Source organism: Bubalus bubalis, chromosome 4, assembly GCF_019923935.1.
Source record: "Bubalus bubalis isolate 160015118507 breed Murrah chromosome 4, NDDB_SH_1, whole genome shotgun sequence".
Taxonomy (NCBI): Eukaryota; Metazoa; Chordata; class Mammalia; order Artiodactyla; family Bovidae; genus Bubalus; species Bubalus bubalis.
Genome location: NC_059160.1, coordinates 62,103,068 through 62,109,067, shown reverse-complemented (window position 1 = coordinate 62,109,067; position 6,000 = coordinate 62,103,068). Strand labels below are relative to the sequence as shown.

General features: G+C 36.6%; 1 pseudogene; it reads right to left on the bottom strand.

The window, feature by feature from the left end:
* Nucleotides 1-784: 784 nt before the first annotated feature.
* On the bottom strand, nucleotides 785-2,950 carry LOC102408640 (annotated as a pseudogene).
* Between the last annotated feature and the right edge of the window lie 3,050 nt (nucleotides 2,951-6,000).

The window sequence follows — 6,000 nt, the reverse complement described above, 5'->3', positions numbered from 1 at the left end:
GAAGTGACTTAGCACTCATGCATGCACCATATGATCAAGCAGTCTTACTTCTGGACAGATATCAAAATAAAAAAAAAAATGAAAGAAGGGTCTTAAAGAGATATTTTCACACTATACATGTAGGAGCACATCTTCCTTTGTAAAATGTTAGTGAAGATCATACTTATGCTTTTGCAATGTTAAAAATAATCATTGAGAAAACAATTATGCCTTGATAATGGATTCCTTGTCTATAACCCAGGGGTTCTTTGTATTTTGATAGCTTAATTTTCTTGATCTCTAGAGCTTTAATTTGCTGAGATTTTCTTGCTCCTGTTCATCTAAATTACTATATTTAGGACTTGCATTGTATTATATATTTCAGCACTAACTTGTTTTATTATGTCAGCAGATTTTATCTGATCTTGGCCACCAGGGTGATGAATTAACAGAGAGGTTGTGCTTTAGAATTAACAGAGAGGTTTTCACTTTAGAGAGAATCTGATAAATCTAAACTTCAAGTCTTTGGGCTTTAACGTTTCTTTTACAAGGTCAATGTGGATTTCCAGGTGTCTAAAGTCATATATTTTCCTTTCCATGGTTAAAATTTATTCATTTTTTGCTCAAATGAACTCATTTTTATGTTGAATAATTAATTCCTTCTTGAGAAGAGTAACTACAATTATATAAATGCATTTGGATGTTTAGCTTAAAAGACACAATGGATACTATTACTCCACTATTTTCCTATCAGCTCAAGAATTCAATTTTTTTCCATGTAACATTTAATAGTTCTTTTATTGATCAGAACCAAGTTAGAATTTCAGTAAGGTCCTTTACATTCTCTTGATATGAGATGCCATCTTGGAGAAAGTTTATTTTCAACAAAAGTTGAAATAACTCAAGTTGTTTATTTCAACAAGCACTGAAAAGATGATTTTAGGTCTGAGATTCAGTAATAACATTGGTGTGAGCCTGTTAATATGAACAGACAATATACTAGAATTTAATAGTTCATGAATGAAGATTGTGACCTTGAGGCCCGTTGCTCTTTTTAAATTGATATTTTATGCTTAGTTTCAACATTTCTTTACTGCTTTGAGATCAATGAAATTCTTTTGATTAAGTCTGTAAAAGCTTGTTTCACTTGCTTGTTCCTCAAGCTATAAATAAATGGGTTTAACATGGGGGCAATTGAAGTAATAAGCAACGACACACACTTATTAATTGTCACTTCATCCTTTGTTGAAGGTTTGACATAGATGAAGATACAACTGCCATAAGTAATAGAAACCACAATCATGTAAGAACAGGTAGAAAAGGCCTTCATCTTTTGCGGGGCAGAAGGGAACTTTGTGATGGTCTTGATAATGTATATATATATATGACAGAACTACACACAGAAATGTCCTAATGTCAGTCAACACAGAAAGGGCAACAACCATCTGTTCTATGAACCATGTGTCTGAACAAGAGATCTTCATCATAGGAGAAGCATCACAGAGAAAATGATCAATGACATTAGAATCACAGAATTCTATGTTTAAGCCCAGGCAGAGTGGTGGAAATATGACCAGCCAACCTGCTATCCAGCAACAGACAACAAGCCATCCACAGACTCTGGCGTTCATGATGGTTGCATAACGTAAGGGTTTGCAGATGGCCACATAACGGTCATAGGACATGATGGCCAGGAGGAAAAATTCTGTTATTGCAAAAAGAAAGACAAAAAATAGTTGATTAGCACAAGCATTATAGGAAATAGTCTTGTCCCCAGTTGATAAGCTGTATAAGAGTCTGGGAATGCACACCATGGTGAATAAGGTTTCTAAAAAGAAGAAGTGTTTGAGGAAAAAGTACATGGCAGTTTTAAGGCGAGAGTCTACTAAAGTGAGTATAATGATGCTTAGATTCCCAGTGGCACTCAATAAGTAGGATATAAACAGAAATAAAAAAATCAAAACCTGCATTGGAGAATCATCTGTCAGTCCCAGCAATATGAGTGTAGGTAATGATGTATGGTTTCTCATTGCTGACTTATACTTATCAAACTCCTCAGAAACTCAAGTGACATTGAACTGAGAAAACTTGCATGAAATTATGAGGCCATAGCTATTGGGTGAAAATATCCAATCACAGAAATGAATAGTCATTTTCTTCTGTGAGTCATGCTAATGATGAGTCAAAACTTCAGAATTCTCAGATATTTTGATGTGAATTATAGGAATCCTTATGATCATGTTTTTCTGATATGTTTTTACTAGTGTTCATATACCACCTTGCATGCTCTCACATCTCTATTTTTCAATTAATCTAAACTCTGTCCTTTATTCTCTGAAATATATTAAGCTTTAGAATTAAAACTGTCATCCATGTGATACTATTTTGTACATATTATAATGTTCTTTTGCTCCTAATAATTCTTCACTATTCACAAGTTCGAATGAGCGCACATGCTTTTTTAAGTGTGGGTTCCTGTTAAATGCAAATAAGTGGCTGAGTTTGACATTTTATACATAGTCTGGAGGTCATGTGTGCAGTATTTGAGTGTTTGCTGTTACTGCAATGACTAAAAAAATTATTTTATTTTATATATTTTACTTTTGGTATCAGAATTGTCATCCAAACAATACCCATTTGCTTTCCAGGCTTGCTATTCATCCTGAAATTTCTACATCAATATCCAACTTACTTTCCATTTTTCAGTCTAATAGAACACAGTGTTTGATAAGTACTACATAAACAAGTTTCCTGCTGCTGTATTGGGTAAAAAAACTACTATATGCCAAAACTAAAAACCCTGAAGAATTTAACCTCAACTGTTAGTACTTGCAAGGCCACAAAGGAAGAGAGGAGACAGGATGAGACACAGATTGGAGTGAGAGAGTCAGTTCCTAGGCAGGTTGATAGGGAGTCTAGGGGTCCCCAAGGAGAGAGGGGTCTGGAATTCTCAAGGAGGAAGAAAGGACAAACTTTTTTTCTTTCTCCACATTCCTTAGGATTATATAACAATAATGTATCCTGCCTGAGGACAGTCTTTGGATTAAATCTTCTGGCTAATTCTATTATCTTAAAATGTTAATTATGGGAGTAGACCTGGTCTTTACAAGGATGTATCTTGCCTGAGGACAGTGTTATCTTAAAATGGAAATTATGGGAGTAGGTCTGATGAGGTCTTTTACAACCTCCAGACATTCTTTGGATTATATAACTTCATTGTTAACACTAGCAAGCCGGTACTCTTTCTGCCCCCTTCTGATGCCTATGTCAGAAGCTTTCTCTATGTCCTTTATACTTTAATAAAACTTTATTACACAAAAGCTCTGAGCGATCAAGCCTCGTCTCTGGCCCTGGATTGAATTCTTCTCCTCCGGGGGCCAAGAATCCCAGTGTATTCGCGTGACTCAACAACAACCTTTCAGGAGGAGACTTAAGGACACATGACATTTCCTTTTCAAATAGTAATTTGCATTGGATCCTGCAACAGAAAATGACATCAGTGGTAAAATTAGGAAAATCCAAACAAAATAATTATTTAATTAATTTAATTTATTTCCTAGGTAATCCTTCTTTCTTCTGAGACCCTGAAATCCTCTGATTCCCAGTAAGTCTCTTCTTGTGTCTCTAGGGACTCACAGGCCACAGTGAGGGAGGCAGCACTTTGCACATGCTCAGTCTGAGGGATCCAAGATGGAGAGTCAGTAGCCAGCATGCAGCCCCAGATCTAGGCGGTGGTAGTGGGTGGCCAGGGAGCACAAAGGACCTGCTGCAGCAGAAGCAGCAGCAACCTAGGTGCCTACCCTAGTCTGGCCATGAACTGGATCCATCCTTAAATCTCAATTTGAATTATTAACATTTGTATACAGTGTATATAATGCTGTTAAAGTGCTGCACTCAATATGCCAGAAAATTTGGAAAACTCAGCAGTGGCCACAGGACTGGAAAAGGTCAGTTTTCATTCCAATCCCAAAGAAAGGCAATGACAAAGAATGTTCAAACTACCGCAATTCACATTCACAATTACACTCAATTCACATGCTAGCAAAGTAATGCTCAAAATTCTCCAAACCAGGTTTCAACAGTACGTGAACTGAGAACTTTCACATGCTCAAGCTGAATTTAGAAAAGGCAGAGGAACCAGAGATTAAATTGCCAACATCCGTAGGATCATAGAAAAAAAAGCAAAATTCCAAAAACATCTACTTCTGCCTCATTGACTATGCTAAATCCTTTGACTGTGTGGATCACAACAAACTGTGGAAAATTCTTCAAGAGATGGTAATATCAGATCACCTTATATGCCTCCTGCAAAACCTGTATGTTCATCAAGAAGCAACAGTTAGAATGGGACATAGACAACAGACTGGTTCCCAATTGGGAAAGGAGTATGTTAAGCCTGTATATCGTCACCCTGCTTATTTAACTTATATACAGAGAACATCATGTGAAATGCTGGGCTGCATGAGGCACAAGAGGGGATCATGATTGCCAGGAGAAATATCAGTAACCTCAGATATACAGATGAATCACCCTTATGGCAGAAAGTGAAGAGGAAAAAAAGAGCCTCTTGATGAAAGTGAAAAAGGAGAGTGAAAAAGCTGCCTTAAAACTCAACATTAAGAAAACTAAGATCATGGCATCTAGTCCCATCACTTCATGGCAAATAGATGGGGAAACAATGGAAACAGTAATTGACTTTATTTTCTTGGGCTCCAAAATCACTGCTGATAATGACTGCAGCCATGAAATTAAAAGACACTAGATCCTTGGGAAAAAAGCTATGACAAACCTAGATAGCGTATTAAAAAACAAACATTAGTTTGCTGACAAAGATCCATAGAGTCAAAACTATGGTTTTTCTGGTAGTCATGAATGGATGTGACAGTTGGACCATAAAGAAGGCTGAAGGCCAAAAAACTGATGCTTTTGAATTGTGGTGTTGCAGAAGACTCTTGAGAGTCCCTTAGACACCAAGGAGATCATACAGTCAATCATAAAGAAAACCCACCCTGAATATTCATTCGAAGGACTAATGCTGAAAGTGGATCTCCAATACTTTGGTCACCTGATGTGAAGAGCAGACTCATTAGAAAAGACCCTGATGCTGTGAAAGATTGAAGGCAGGAGGAAAAGGGGATGACAGAGGATGAGATAGTTGGATGGCGTCACTGACTCAATGGACATAAATTTAAGCAAGCTCTGGGAGACGGTGAAGGACAGGGAAGCCTGGCATGCTGCAGTCCATGGGGTCACAAAAAGTTGGACAAAACTGAGTGACTGAGCAACACAATACAATGTTAATTCCTTGGCAATAATTATTGCACTATGATTATGCAGGATGCCACCTTTAGGAGGGCTGTGTGAAGGATATCTGGGAACTGTCAGCATTAGTATGTAAAATCTTCTGCAAGTACAAAATTATTTCATAATTAAAAATTTACCAAATATAAATAAAAAAAAAGAAAGCCAAAAAAAGCAACAGTATGCTGGAGGATCTTCACATGAATTATTTATTTGGTACAACATGATTTCTCTTCCAGTAGTTTCTACTTCTTCAGCTGTATTTTTTGATGATGTCCATTTTATTCTCTCCATAAGTAGGTAAGATATAATTTGAAATTAACATTTACAGTTAAAATTACAGTTTAATATTAATCTGCAATACTTGAATTGCATAGATACTATCTGTACCTAAAAGCCAGAATTTTAGCATCAACTAAAAGATGCTTGGTCCTTAGAAGAAAAGTTATGAACAACCTAGACAGCATATTAAAAAGCAGAGGCATTACTTTGTTAAAAAAGGTCCTTTTAGTCAAAGCTATGGTTTTTTTTCAGTAGTCATGTATGGACGTGAGAGTTGGACTATAATGAAAGCTGAGAACCGAAGAATTGGTGCTTTTAAACTGTAGTGTTGGAGAAGACTCTTTAGAGTTCCTTGGACAGCAAGGAGATCCAACCAGTCCATCCAAAAAGAAATCACTCCTGAATATTCATTGGAAGGACTGATGCTGAAGCTGAAAC